The sequence below is a fragment of the Lissotriton helveticus genome, chromosome 5_1, assembly GCF_964261635.1.
Source record: "Lissotriton helveticus chromosome 5_1, aLisHel1.1, whole genome shotgun sequence".
Classification (NCBI taxonomy): domain Eukaryota; kingdom Metazoa; phylum Chordata; class Amphibia; order Caudata; family Salamandridae; genus Lissotriton; species Lissotriton helveticus.
The window spans coordinates 1,248,094,957-1,248,111,060 of record NC_136065.1 but is presented as its reverse complement, the minus strand read 5'-3'; positions in this window follow the sequence as shown (position 1 = coordinate 1,248,111,060).

Sequence of the window (16,104 nt, the reverse complement as noted above, 5' to 3'; positions counted from 1 at the left end):
AAAAAGAGACTAACATCTTAGCATTGGGACTTTCATTCAGTGCTAAGAGTAACTTTGACTATGCTGGTACCAGAATTGATGTGTTTAAGTAAGTGCGTAAGTTGAAACTCAGCAAGTTTCATTCACTACATAAGTCAGCACGAGTGGTACCACCCATATGACCAAATCTGAGTCCTATTTTATTAACAGCAGGAGATGTAGACTTATTGCAGGACTTATTAAAAAATGCAGGATGAGACTGAAACAGTATCTTCCAATCCGGGTTTATGGCACAGAGTCATCACAGCACCCACCAAGTTCAAACCTAAATCAACGTTTTGTCCGCTGATGTTGAAAGACAACATTGACATGTTTCATGAAAAAGTTTCACAGGATCTGAGGCTGTTGTATCAAAAACGGGTCAATATAAATAAGAGACACCACTACCATGATTTTGCTTATCATCAGCTTGTTAAAAAACTGCAAAACAATGTGAATGTCGTCATCCGCCAGTCAGATAAAAGCGGGAACGTGGTGCTATGGCCAAGGGAAATGTATATGGGGGAGGCCTTTGGCCAACTTAATGACAGGGACTGTTATAAAAGATCAACAATGACAGATGTCAAACTGGCCTGGAATCTGTTTTACACCAATTTGATGGCATGGAGAAGCACAGGTTTAATAACTATGGATGAGTTTAAATTTTTGAAAAATGATCACCCTGTGATGCCCATAGTTTACTTTATTCCCAAAAATCATAACGACAATGCAAAGCCACCTGGTTGTCCCATAAGAACTGCTTGCAACAGCATCATGGAGAACGGCAGCAAGTATGTTGACTTTTTTCTACAGGACCATGTTAAAAACCTCCCTTTGTTTATCCTTGATACTGGTGACTTGTTACAGAAACTAGAGGGAGTGACATCACATGGCAATCCGAGTACTTGCTGTTCTCTCTGGATGTATCCTCCCTGTACACAAGTATCCATCACAGGGATGGATTGAAAGCTATTGAACACTATTTAAGCATGAGACCTATCTTTTTTTACGAGCATAACAGAATGCTGGTGTCTATGATTAACCTGTGCCTGGAAAATAATTTCTTTCTATTTTCCAACCAAGTATTCCAGCAGGTGAGGGGTGTGGCTATGGGGGCCTGTTTTTCCCCTAGCTACACCTGCCTGCATATAGGGTACTGGGAGGAACAGGTCCTCATACCCACTTATTCTAAAATCATGTCTGAAAATGTTGTGAAATGGTTCAGATATATTGATGACCTTATGATAATTTGGAATGGATCAGAATGTGAAGCTTTGCAGTTCATTGAAAATCTCAATAGAAACAATTTGAATCTTGGTTTTACTGGTCAGATTAGTAACCAATGGATTGAATTATCATTGGATAAGGTGCTTCCAAAAATAAACATCTCAAAAAAGAAAGGCTCCACTAAACAACCTTGGTTTACTTCTGAGCTAAGGTCACTAAAACAAGAATGTAAACGGTTGGAGAGACAGTGGCGAAAACATTTCGAGGAAGAGAGAAAAACCAAATATAAACTCTCTCTAAAAAAATATAAATCCGCCCTTAACGTGGCCAAATCCACTTTTTTCGCAGAAAAAATAGAGATCTCGGCCAATGCCCCAAGAGAGATGTTCAAGATAGCTAACTCTCTGTTAAAAGCCCCCGACCCGCCATCACCACCACTCAGCACGGAGGAGGCTGATGCTCACTGCAACAACCTGGCAAATTTTTTTGCTGAAAAAATTCAGAAGATCCTCCTGTCCCTCCCCCCTCTATCTTTGGAAGAACCAATCCTCCCTCTGCCTGATGAAACTGATTTCACTCTGCCTTGCCTTTCTTTCTTCTCCCCCCTTAGCACTGAGCTTTTACCCTCACTCTTCAACTCTGTAAAAAGCGGATCCCCGTTAGACCCAGCCCCTATGAATATTCTAAAGCTGGCCCTGCCTAATATCAGTACACACATCATCCATCTAGTCAACACCTCACTTGAATCAGGAAGGGTACCCCAAGACTGGAAACTGGCCATGGTTAGGGCCCTGTTAAAAAAGCCTCATCTTGACCCCCAGGACTTTTCCAACTATCGTCCCATTTCCTTGCTCCCGGGCATTAGTAAACTTGCCGAGAAATGGGTAAATAAACAATTAGCATCCTTTTTGGAGACCCACAACCTACTCCATCCAACCCAAACTGGGTTTCGGAGAGGGCAGGGAACGGAGACGGCACTGTTGAGGGTGGTAGAGGATTCCAGGAGGATTCTGGACGCAGGTGGCAGCGCGGCCATTATCCTTCTGGACCTCAGTGCCGCCTTCGACACGGTGAACCACCGGGTCCTCCTGTCTCGTCTCAGAAAGCTGGGCGTCAAAGACAGGGCACTCATGTGGCTGGAATCCTTTCTTGGTGACAGATCTTTTAAGGTCTTCTCAGAAAATAGCTGCTCTCCACTAATGCCATTACAGTGTGGGGTGCCACAGGGTTCCTCCCTTAGCCCCACACTGTTTAATGTATATATGGCGCCCCTGGCGGAAGTAGTAGCTCCCTTTGGGATCCAACTGGTAAGCTATGCTGACGACACCCAGCTAGTTGTCTCTCTCAATCAGGTGGAATCCGCCCCCTCCAGGCTTTGCCGTTGCCTGGAGGCAGTAGCAAACTGGATGGACTTGTCCCACTTGAAATTGAATGGAGGAAAAACAGAGCTGATGCTATTAGGAAAACGAGCCATATTCAATAACACGATACATTGGCCCCCTTGTATGGGTCCAGGACCTACCCCAAAGACCGAGATAAAGAGTCTCGGGTTTTGGTTGGATGCAGAGTTGTCATTCAAGACCCAGGCAAGGAGGACAGTGGCCACCTGCTTCGGACTGCTGAAAACAATTCGGAAAATCCTCCCTCAGCTACCCGAAGCAGCAAAGAAAACCATAGTCCAGTCCCTTATTCTGTCTAGGCTGGACTATGGAAATGCTATCTATCTTGGAGCCCCCGTGTCGGTTATCCGGCAACTTCAGGTTGTCCAGAATTCCGCAGCACGGCTACTTACGGGCACCAACCATCGTACATCAGCCAAGCCCGCACTTTGCACCTTGCACTGGCTCCCCATAAAGGAGCGTATCCATTTTAAGACACTCTGCACGGTCCATAAAACACTCTATGGGAGTGGCCCCCCCATTCTAGATGACATGATCAGACCATACAAACCCACCAGGAATCTCCGCTCGAACCAACAAAACCTGCTGATAGCTCCCAGGATCAGCAGAGCCCGCACAGGAGGTCGTCTGTTCTCCCACAATGCGGCTGGGCTGTGGAATGCTCTTCCTCCACCTCTTCGTCAGGAGCCTAACCTTCTTGTCTTTCGGAAAAAGTTAAAAACTCTTCTGTTTCCAAAAACTAGATAATTCAGATCTCCTTTTTTAATTCATCCCTATCTGGTCAGTTTTAAGCGCTGGGATGCTCCCGAGTGGCCATGCGCTATAAAAGAACCTTTTAATAATAATAATAATAATAACAGGTCAATATGCTTTCTACATGTTGAAATCTTTATTGAATACAACAAACTACAGACTAGAATGTACAGAAAACTTACCGCCGGTAATGCCATATTACATGCTTCCAGTCATCATCCTGCACACTTAGGGGCACATTACGATCGCGGACGGACTTGCGTCCGTCCGCGAGCCCTGAGTAGGAGGGAACGTCCGCATGTGCTGCGGCGTTCCCTCCTGTGCAATTAGGATGTGACCGCCACCCTGGCGGTCACATCCTCTATTTTTAACATTGCGGCGGGTGCGGCTTCAAGCTGCACCCGCCGCAATGTTAAAAACGCATGCATTGCATTTACATGCAGAAATCGGCAGGCACCGCGCGGTGCCTGCTGATTTCTGCATGTAAATGCAGGGGGGTACCATAGGTACCCCCCATGTGCACTCCCCACCTCCCTTCACACAGGGGGCCAGTAGCGGGCCCCCGAAGTGAAGATCCGTATGCTTTTGCACGGCGGAGAACCCGCCGCGGAAAAGCATGTCTGGGAAGCCATCCTAATATGTCTGGCGGTGTCTGAGAGACACCGCCACCATATTAGAGCTTTTCCGCCACGGTTGTAAGCCGACCGCGGCGGAAAAGCGGCGGACTGAAACCAAGACCCACCAGCCATCCTAATTTGGCGGTGGGTCTTTGGTGGGTCCGCAGTGGATTTTCCGCATCCTCCGGGCCGGCGGTGGCGTCCGCCGGCCCGGAGGATGCGGAAAATCCGCGATCCTAATCGACCCCTAATTAGGAGCATTCCCTATGAAGAAGTGCTCCGAATAAGAAGAATTTGCAGTACTGACCATGAATGTATGGAGGCAAAGAGAGATTGCAGGGACAGGTTCTTGCAGAGAGGCTGTCTCCCAGAACTGGTTGACAAGGCCATATGTAAAGTCAATGAACCTGGCAGGTCTCAGGCACTAGCAGGTAAAAACAAGATGGTGCAAAAAGAGCAAATTGATACTAGATTGATTCTAACCTACAATAGCCAACACCAAACCATTCGCAAAATTGTGAATAAAAATTGGGCATTGATTAAAAGTGATCCCGTATTGGGGACCCAACTGCCGCGATCTCCCAGTATTACATACAGAAAGGCGAGATCTATTAGCAGTTGTTTAGTGTCCAGTAGCCCAGAGGTTAGAACCAACAGCTCTTGGTTAAATAGCAGCAAGGGCTTTATTAAATGCTCAGTTTACAAAGCCTGCAGGAACGGAGTGAGTAAGACAGAATATATGAGTCCCTTAAACAAAAGATCTGTCCGTATCCAGAGGAAATTGACTTGCAAGACAGAGTTCGCAGTATATGTGCTGGAGTGTCCTTGTGACCTGTTGCTATGTGGGCAGCACTAAGCTGCAGGTCCCCAAAAGGATACTCCAGCACATACGTGCCATAACCAGCGGCAATGCTGCCTATCCTGTTGCATGACATTTTGATGAATTTCATGCAAAGAACCCTGTAGATCTCAAGGATTATGTAGTTGGCGCAGTCCCACTGCTGAGAAGAGGTGGGGACCGTGAATCTCTGTTACGTAAGCTAGAGACAAGGCACATCATACTTATGGACTGTAAAGCACCGAATGGATTGAACACCAGTGAAGATTTTTACCTATCTTTAATTATTCATTATGAGAAGATTGTTCAGTCATGCTGCTGCCTACCCTTCTAAGAAGTTTGTTTTTAATATTTAGAGAATTCTATTTTGGTATAACTTTGTACATGGTTTGCACTTTAAACAGTGACAGTATTTTTTGAGCATTTTGCACTAATTTAATTTGACATGCATGTTTTGGCATCTCCCCACATGGGCTCTATGCTCTTTCCTTTTTTCAAAAACATCTGAAAAACACATGGTAACATTCTAGGTGCCATTTTAGACGCATATGAACTTTGAATAATGCTGCTATCTCATGAGATAAAAAGTTTTACATTGTTTTAACGTTTTTTAGCTGCAATTCTATTCATTAATATGAGTATGGCTTTACCAACCAAGGTCATCAATTATTTAGAGCTGAACAGTATTATATTGAGTATTTATTTATATATTTTTACATATATATATATATGTTTTTATATATTTATTCAATTTGCTGCTATTCTCATGAATTTTTATCATGTAAGCTCTATTTTGCACTGAATTATTGTATTTACATTTATTTCTCTGCTGGCCTTCCACGTATGAATTACTATGTGACGATGATGTAGTATGTTTTCCATGTCTATAGCCAAACAGCACAGCTGATGCACAGGAAACACATCACACATTTGCACTTTATAAGTATAATCTGACCCCTCAACTGTGTAATGTGATCTAGACCCCACGCAGCACTGAAACGCGTTATGACGACGGTGGTGTTGGGCATTAAATAAATATATTGCACCATCAATTGGGTTCGCTTTGTCTGTATCCTACGGATTCCTACCTATATATATATATATATATATTTACCTGTATTGTGATAACATTAATCTATGCATTTAAGAAACCTGATTTTCTTTTTTTTTTAAAGGATTTCTTTTATATGCACATCTTTCTATTGTGACGGTTTTTATTAACTAATAACAATAAACTTATTTATTCTACATAGTAGATAGGCTTAACTTAGAGGCAATGTGTAAAGTATTTGTGCAATATTAAACAGTAATAAAGTCAAAATGCAAAACAATGAAGATCCCAAAATAAATTAGAAAAACAGAATAAATATTAATAAACAAAATATCAGCAAAATGACAAAAATCAAATAAGGCGAATAGTAAATATGAGTGGAGGAGACAAGTGGTCTGTGTGGTCTTCTGGCCTAATGAAAGTCTGTTCTGCTACGAGATTCAGAGGAACTACGCCCTGCAGAAAGGTGGGTACTTTGGCTAGATCTGGGGTGCTGTGCTATGTGAAGTAAGCTACCTAAAGGAGACCACCTCCATCATGTTACGCAGGCACACAAATCAACAGGTCAGTAGCCTTATAGACTGATGAACTGTAAAGAAAAATAACCCAAGATGCACTTGGAATCTCCATTTCCAAATACGGCTCGCTGTCATATGACAGCTTTGTGATTCAGTAGATCTCCATCACTAGGGCAGAGAAGTCCCTACCATAAAGTATAAGGAAAAGTACAAAAGTATATTACACTTTAAAATGTTTCAGTAAAAATATATGAATGTTAAATATTAATGTAAAATAATTGTATATATTTTTTAACCTAGAACAAATGAGAAAATGCAGCACTATTAACTCAAAAAGATATTACAAATCAATTAATTAAAATATATTTGTTTAATGCACAAACATATATCAAAAGGTTTCATTTAAAAACACATATTTACAAAAAATGCTTACTTTTATTTGATCTGTGAAATTGTTAAAAGTTCTGTCTATAATTAATTTTAATTAGTTAGATTTTTAACAAAAATGTAATTCCATTTTTAAAGTCCTAAATGTTTATTAAAACATTATAATAACATATTATGTATTTTTAATAACCTATAATTTTTTTACTTTAAATATATTTTATTTTTAAAAGGCTAAATAAGTTAATTTACTTTAGTATTATTTCCTATTGAGATTTATTTTAAGTCCCTGCCTCCAATATTGTCTACGGAAGGGTGTTGCAGTTACACTGGCTGGCCATGTGTGGTGCTGGATTTCCTCCATGTGTGACCCTAAGCATATTTTCGCCTCTTTTGGTACCATTTTGGCTGTACCAACTATTGAGGTGCAGTTTGTGAATAGCAATGGGCTAACCGTTCGTGGGTGGGTGTTTATTATTCCTTAAACCCCTCCTTACCCTTCCTGAAACACGTCCCTTTATGTAGTAAGTAGTCCAAATTTTCCTTCCATTCCCCATCACTCCCACATTTGCTATAAAAACTAAAGCGTACAAGTGAGGACAGAGATCTCCACGTTTAAAAGATAGGAGAGACGAAGGTTTCCACATACAGGTTTGTGAAAAGCATTTTGTAATATGTGAGTGTTACTATTGTAGTACTACTAAACGTTCTACAAGGTGCGTTTTGTGGATTGGTCGCTCTATGCTGAAAGTTAGTCTTAGTCAGAGAAGAGGTAAGGGAGAAACACATTCTTAGTCACGCGCGCCCTGCCTAACGGGTCATGAGCACCAATGGGTAAATGCTTTGATGAAGCTGGACGATTGTAGATTGGACTACAAGATCCCTGTAGAAATCTAATGAATTCAGTGTCTCCATGCCCTCTCTGCTGGTCTTTCTGGAGAAACTGACTTTACACCATCCTGGAACATCTGGGATATCTACACAACATCTGGGATATTTGCACATCAGGAAAACTGGCAGAAAGACCGCAGGAGAGGAGACATTCATCATAGCAGCGTGTTTAGCATTATATAAAACACAGAAATATACGAATTATTATAAATTGGGGCTAGTATTGCATGATGATGTGCTTCTTTCATCCTGTGCCATAAGTGCACTGATCAATGACTTAAGAAGAGATTGATAAATTATTCCAGGCAGAAATTGTCATGGTCTGGAGCAGAAGGATGCGTTCATCTGGGTCACCTCTTGATCCTGCCTGGCAACAGCTGCTTTGAGCTAAGGTAAACAATCTATTCCCTGGAGGAAGTGAGTCTGCATATGGGGGAATTGTGTTTTTTTCATGTAATACGGTGATTAAATTACCCACAATATCTATGACCCTCTAAGTTGCTCACTATTGTGCAGCCTAAAAGCTTGCTTCATTTTGATTTAAGTTCAAGGTATGTTTTCAGTGTGAAAGAGCTCAGCGGAAGTGGCGTCATCATGAGCTATGCCTACCTCCTGTAGGATGCCCCGCTCCTCTTTTAGTGGGAAGGAACAGTGACTATATTCATACTGGAGAAGGCTGGGCCACTCATCTGTGGGGTGGTTTATCTGGAGATTTCCAGACACGCTCACGTCTGTCCGAGTTCAATATAATAATGTACCAAAAAAACTCACCCATAGGCCTGGCCTTCTGAAAAGGCAGTAATTCTAAGCAGAGGCTGTCTTATCCCAGGCCGATGCCTACCAAAGTTCAGTAGGGTTGGAGAAGAGGCAATTATGTCAACCTGCCTTCTATATAAATTCAGAAAGGATTGCAGAGAAGCAGTTAAATTGTTGCAAACGAGTCACTCCACTGTGGTGGTGACATTTTTCGTTCACTGCGCAGTTTTAAAATGTTGTTACCAGTGGCGGCCGCTATTTACCGGGGCTGCGAGACGGGGGAAGGGGGGTTGGATGGGGAGGGTTGTAGCTGAAAACAAAAAGTCAACACTTACCTTCAGGCGGCCACCCGGCTGCCCGTCGCCTCTCAGTCTGCTCGCCGCCGCTGCCGCCTCTTGCTCATGGAAGCAAGAACAGGAAGCACCCATGAGCCGGACTCCCCTAGCCAATCACAACCCTGCAATGCAGTGCTGTGATTGGTCGGAGCACTGTGGATCGGCACTCAAGCAGGGAATGGGAGCCTGGGGCATGTTCTGCACCCAGGCTATAATGCAGTCTGGGTGCAGAACATACAAAGTGCGCATTACGGTTGGCCCGCCCAAGAGGGCCGGTCAAAGTGTCATTGCGCACTTTGGAGTGGGCAAACTACTCCTCCCCTACCCTGCTGTGGCAGTCCAGCCCCGCCCTGCCACGCACCAGGAAAGGAAAACTAAAATTGTAATAACGCTAGTTATTATCATTTTAGAGTTCTTTATCTACTGCTCACAGAGCAGTGGAGCAACGCTCCTCTGCCTTAGCGGAAGAGTCACCACTGGTTGTTAAAGCTATAGCAAGGCAGCTTGTATGTTAGGAGACCTTCTGAGAAGTTGGCAGGGCTGGGAAGCTTGAATTACAAATGGCTGACTCTGACCCCGTCATCCTTTCATAGACTTTTGCCTGTTTTGGAAACCTCTTTTCACTATAAAGCAGTTTATCTCTGCGGGACTGGTCACTCTCCTGCTGCACAATTAGGAAATGTCACCTTTAAGGGTGGACAGATCGGGCGTCGCACAGGTGGTGAAAGGGATGGAACGGGGGGGGGGGGGGGGGGAAACGCAGACCGCGCTAGTGAATGAGCCCGCCTCGCTCCACCGACAATTGCAGGGAGGAACGGTGTGTAGTCCACTAAACCTGTTTGCACTGAATGCGTATGTACATATTACATGTTGTTTTTTGTTTCTATCACAGGTTGCGCAGTGAACATACTGAACAGCTGTACCACTGGTTCAGTATAACGCATTATCACTACCGGACATTTATTTTCACATGTGCTTTTTACAACACACTTACTTTATATCGCAGTAGCTGAACAACCAACCCTAAAGGAGGCAGCAACACTCGAACAGGTCCCCAAGCATGTTGGTCTCACACTAACACAGATGCCTCTAATGACGGCACTTGCATTATCAGCTGTTTGATTTTGCTTTTAATCCTGACAGTGGGAAGCTGAATAAAGTTGCTGCATAGCTAACCCCGTAGCCAGTTGTAATCACACGCACACCGGCACTGCACCTTATTTACCACATCAAGCACACATAGGGTTTGAGTACACCCGCCTGATCATCATTAAAACATCCCTGTGCTCCTCCCTCGTAGTGAGGAGTTTGAAGCCTTCACAGAAACTAGGCCTCTCATGCGAGGAGGCACCCCTATAATGAAGCATGACACCTTTGGTGTGTGAGGGGAACCGTCCTTAAAAGGGATTCCCTTCTATGCTTGGTTAAGTGGACTAAGCTGCTTCACTGACCTCTCTGAGTATTTCGGATCCGTGGATTTTTTCTGGGATATGAAGCACCATGGGGTGCCTGCCTCAGGCTGCAATGTTTTCCCCAACCACCCCTTTTTTCAATGGGAGCCTGTGTTCTCATTCAGAACACAGACACCCAATGAAGTCAATGCGAGTCCAACCGAACAATGTTGGGTAGTATCGTAATTGGTCGCCTGCCTCGCAGGACTTTATTAGTTTGGAAACGAGACAGAGACAGATTCATTCAGAACAGTTTCCTAATGACATAGGAATTGGCCCCATAATGGGGTGTGGGTCTCTGGAGGAAGTGGCATCTTGATTTTGAGGTGTGCACAGGGCAAAGGCTGTGGGTACTAATGGTTTGAGCACCTAATTGGGCCTTGCTGTCTGGAGGGAGTGCAGGCTCTCCATGAAGAGCTGCGCATATGGTGATGGCTATGCATAGTACAGGCTTAGCCAGATAATTGAGTTTGGATGTCTGGAGGATTTGGGCTCTCTGTAAAGAGCTGTCCATAGAGTAAAGGTTATAAGTAGTAGAAGGTTGGCCACCAAATGTGGCTTGGGTGTTTTGGGGAAGTGGCCTTGCCATGAAGAGCACTACTGGCTTGTAGAGAAAATGGAATAGCATTAGCATAGATGATATCAGTGATGTCATTTGAAATGTCATCAGCGTGAAAAATGTAGATTATTAGTTGAAGTGGATGGTAGTCGTCAGTGTGGAAAAAGTGGATTACAATTTGAAGTGGATGGTAGCCCTCTTCAAGCAATAATGGCAATGTTCCTGACTAGATACAGTTAGCTCTCAATAAACTAAACCTGCGCTTGATCCTTGGTAGCTGTAGCACAGAGCAGACAGTCTTAACTTAAGCTAATGTGCAAGCCACTTCTCAGTATGAAAACAGTCAAATAATAGAAACACAAGACACAAGCACTTTGGAACCCATACCTGGATTCTTGCACTCAGCAGTTTTCTCCCAATCCCTGCTGGCTCGGAGGTAGGGCGGTTGGCGCAAACGCCTGAAAAGCGGCTCGGAGGTCCCCAAGTGCGGGACGCGTGCAGGCATGCCTGGGCAAAGCCCAGGCTAAGGGCAGGCCCGTCGAAGATCAGATGAGGCTGGGCTGGGCTGCACCTGCCCTCTCAGTTCTTGCTTTTTCCATCTTGAGTACCTCGTCACATGAAGTTTGGTCAGCCTGAAGCATTAGTGGCAGAGACAGAAAGGCAGGTTCCAATTGGACTTGTTTCACCTCCTATTGGCCACACCAAGGGGGAGTAGTAGAGGCCAGATTTTAGAATCCTGTGGCTGCAACGATTCTTCGGCAACAGATGAGTTGTGAAACTGAACTGCTAGGGGGCAAAGACGCCTTTCTACCCAGTTCTTCCGTGTTTCCAGCTGCATCCAGCACCAGACACTTTGCCTTCAGTGCCGGTCTCCCCCCGCTGCCGCAGCAACCACAACAACAGCGCGGCCGCCGAGTGGGGGGGACTACGTGTCCCAGAAGCCTTTGCTGCCCGAAGCCGCACACGAAGATCCCGCGCCCACTGCGCTTAAAAGGAGGAGAGAGCTCCCGCGTCGCGGGCAAAGCCCGGGCCAAGGGCGGGCCCGTCTGTGCCCGTCAGGGCCAGGAGGAGGCCAGGGCAGGGCCTACTTCCTTGTTTTTTTTTTTTTTTCCTACATCCATTTAACCAACCTTTCGACTGAGCTGAAGGCCCTGCGCATTTTCATAGACTGAGTAAACTATTGAGTGTGCACATTGCTGCCTTCTTACACCCTGTTGGGACCTTACCCCTTTAATTTCGCCCTTATGAGATTAACTTATATCTGCAGCTACCGGAGGATTGCCTGGTACATTGAGGGGGCCGCCGTGCTTGAGCAGATTAGTAAGCACCGCCGAGATCCCCCATTGCCGAGCTGGCGTGTGAGGACTATACACTCCAGCATCCCCACGCTAGCATTACAAGGGGCAACGTGCACAAGGAAGTGTCTCAAATCGCGAAGGGGCTACCGCTGTGCGGGAAGTGTGGATGCGCCCGTTATAATTTGACAGACATTGATTTGGGACATCTCCTCGAGTTTTTGGACATTTATAGGGACAGGACTTATGGTAATAGCCCATTACCCGTAACAACTGTATCCCCTGTGTATATTTTTATTCTTCTATGTTTTGCTAACTAACCGTGTCCTGTGTGTTCTAACTGCTATCAAGGAAACAACCATGAGCAAGCGTAAGTGAGCACCGCTCACTCTAGACGCTTATTTTTCAAGGGCTGAATCCCTCATAAACCATGAAATCCAAATTGTCGAACGAAGGCTGTCTTTAGAGCCCACTTTTGCAAGGAGTGATACATCGCGCCTTTCAGGGTCTCCGCTAATTCCATCACGGCCCTCAGAGTCTCTGGTATCATCACCGCTGATAGCCCCAGTTATTGGGGAAGAGGGTGAGCCACCCCCTGAGTGTACTGATTTATATGTCTCCACCGAATTAAATAACAAATCTAGTTCACATATGGAGACTAGATCTCGAAATCAAATGAGGAAAAAAATAGATGCCAAAAATTGTAAAAAACCATTGGTGTCTAGGAAACCAAGGTGCAGGGGGGCTGGGGACACAGCGTCAAGAGGGAAAACATTAACCCCCACAGAAACAAACAGAGCTCTTGGGAAAGATATGTCCACGCAGACAGAGCCATACTATAATGAATGCCATCCTCCTTCTGTTGACTACAACAAGGATATTGAATCTATCTTAAAGAAATCACTGGATTCTGCTAGGGAAGGAATCCTAATAGATCTAGCATTTCATACTGGTGAGGCCTTAAAACCATTAGAAGAGAAGTTGGCTCTTTTCGAAAATCCTATAGGTCAATGGAGCATTAGTAGGTCTGTTGCGGGGGTAAGACCTAAGGAGAAAGGAAATTCCCAAAGACCAAGTAATTATGCAGAGCATCGGCATATCCCCCTTGAACGTATGATAACTATCTGTCGAGACCAGGCAGGGAATAACCCCAATTTAAAAAATAAACCTTCACCTACAACTAGAGAAGTATTTACGGCTGCTAAGCCAGGGGGCAGCACACTAGCTTATGATACTATGGATTGTGCGATACGATCAAATCTAGAAAATGATACGGGTAAAAAAGATAAACCACCCATATACAGCCCAAAAAGTACTGACCTAATCCCCAATGAAGAGGTTCTCAGGCTTCCGCCAGAATCATGCCCATGTACGCTAATTCTAACACGGGTACCGGTGCTCAGGAGAGAGCAGAAGGAGAACTGGCCTCGCCTGAAAAACAAAGTAATTAACTGGCTGACAAAATACAGGCAATTTAACCTAATGAGGGAGGCAGACATTTTGATGGTACGTAGGGTGGGATGGGTAGGAGACTCCAAGAAGAATATTAGTGGTGATTGTGTAGTCGTGAATTTTAGGCACCCACAAACAACAAGAGCAATCCTAGGTATAAAAGATATGACTGACCGGGGGTATACAAGTATTAGCACTCTACCTCTGGATTATTTTTACAGACCTAGGGAGAGTGGCTTTGCAACTAACTGCAACCAAATGGTGGAGCACTATAATCACTACGAGGCTCTATCCACCCTTGATGACCAAGATTGACTGCTAAAGGTTACAGACACAAATCTAGAGCCCACTATATCTAGTGAAAGGACTGAGAACACAGAAGGGTGTTTTACAGGGGGAAACTAAAGGGGTTGGGATGCCAGTCAAGGTGACAGAAAGCTCCTATTACCGAGAAAATTGCTGAGATAGTAGTGGGAAATATAGACTATGTTCCTCGGGGGGATGACACTCAATCCCAGTCTATTCATATATTATCTAACCCTGACTTAAATCCAATCATTGGAACAGCGGGAGATGAAATAGTACCTTCCAATTATCTTAATAAGTTGTTGGATTTGCATATGATATCCTGGAACATTGCAGGGCTAAATAGGAATCTCCCAGACCCTACCTGGCATGAATACATAGAAAAATATGATCTTATTCTCCAACAGGAGACCTGGCTCTTAGAGAGCCCCTATAAGGTTGGGTACAAGACATACTGGATAGGGGCGAAATCCTCGGTTAAAGGCAGACCGTCTGGAGGATTGCTAATTTGGATTCGTGTTTCCTTAAAAATTGATATTGTTCCCCTGAATGTCTCCTCTAAAGATATTTTGGGCCTAAAATTAATGACCAATGATAGCAGGGTTATATATTTTTTTAATATCTATAATAGACCCTGCCCTGCACATAGTGAGTCATTGGTAATTAGCCAGTTAGATCTTGCCCCTTGAGTACTTAGGACATAACCCCAAATTTGTAATAGGTGGTGATTTTAATTGCAACTTTGAGCCCGTAGTGGGTTTTGGGGAGTTGTTGGAGATCCAAGATGAAGCATTCAATATACCAGATTTGGCTAGTGAAAAGGAGGTCAAGTGCACCTCAGCGGTGACCCAAATATTAGGATTAACATTCGCACACGGCCTTAGAGCCTGTAATGGGCGGCTGCCTTCTGATAGACCTAAAGGCCACACGTTTTATAGAGGTGAGTCACGAAGCCACATAGATTACATCTTGATGTCACTAAGCTGTTGGTGCTACTTGCGTGATCTTAAAATAGACCTCAGAACAGAGAGTGATCACCTACCTCTGGGCTTGCAGATTTCACCGGAAATCCTTTCTATAGTACTGTCTGGTGGATATGTTACTGGTAGTATAGATGACGAAATTATACTGAAGAAGAATAATCGGGCTATAAATTGGCCAAATATCCTAGGGGACAAAACGGCGATGTCTAGCATTTATCTAATTTTCGCAGACATTCTTTCTCCTTTCAAAGATGGAAATATAGATCCAAAAATGATGACCGACCTCCATGATAGATTGGTACAAGCTTTAGGCCCAGTATTAAGTAAAACTCCTAAAGTAAGGAAGGCAGAAACATCTGAAATAGCTAGACACGGTAAGCCATGGTATAGCAAGGAGTGTCGAAATGCCAAACATGATCTAATCAAAGGTATACAGGGCAAGGAGATTGGGAATATCAGAGAAAAAAGGAGCACTTACAACCAGATATTAAAAATTGCAAAGAAAATATGGGATGAGGAGATATGGGCTGATCTAATACGTGCAGCGAAGGCTAAGGACCAGGCTGGCTTCTGGAACCTGATAGCTAAAGACAATAGGACAGGCAAAGCACGAAGAGATCTCTTTTTAGATGAGGACACCTGGGTTACTCATTTTTCCGCACTTTATATCGAATCCAATGATGACAAATTTGAAATTACAGAGGAAATGATTAGGAAAGCAAAGTCAGCTAACTTACACTTTAAACTAAGGGAAACGAATCAAGTTTTAGATTTAGTCAAATCCGGCAAAGCACCAGGTCTGGACAAAATACCCAGTGACCTTCTAAAACATGACCTGAACATTTGAGGACCATATATAAATAAGCTCTGTAATGCAATTGTAAATTTTGGGCCTATACCAATAAGCTGGAAGGGGGCAGAGATAGTAACAGTTTTTAAAAAGGGGAGCAGACTCGATCCGGCGAACTATCGCCCAATCAGTCTGATTGATATCCCACAAAAAGTATTTGCTAGGCACATACTGTCCCGGTTGCTGTCTTGGATTGATCAGGACGATTTATTAACAAAACTTCAAGCAGGGTTCAGAAAGCTGACCAGTACCATTGATCAGGTCTTCAGGTTCTTATGCCCTTGCTGGAAATACATAACGGTAAGGCATGGCACAATATATGTAGCTTTCGTGGATCTGAGAGCTGCGTTCAACTTGGTCCCTAGAAGTAGCCTTTGGTCCCATTTGGAGAGCCTAGGGATCCCAATAGAACTATTAGTC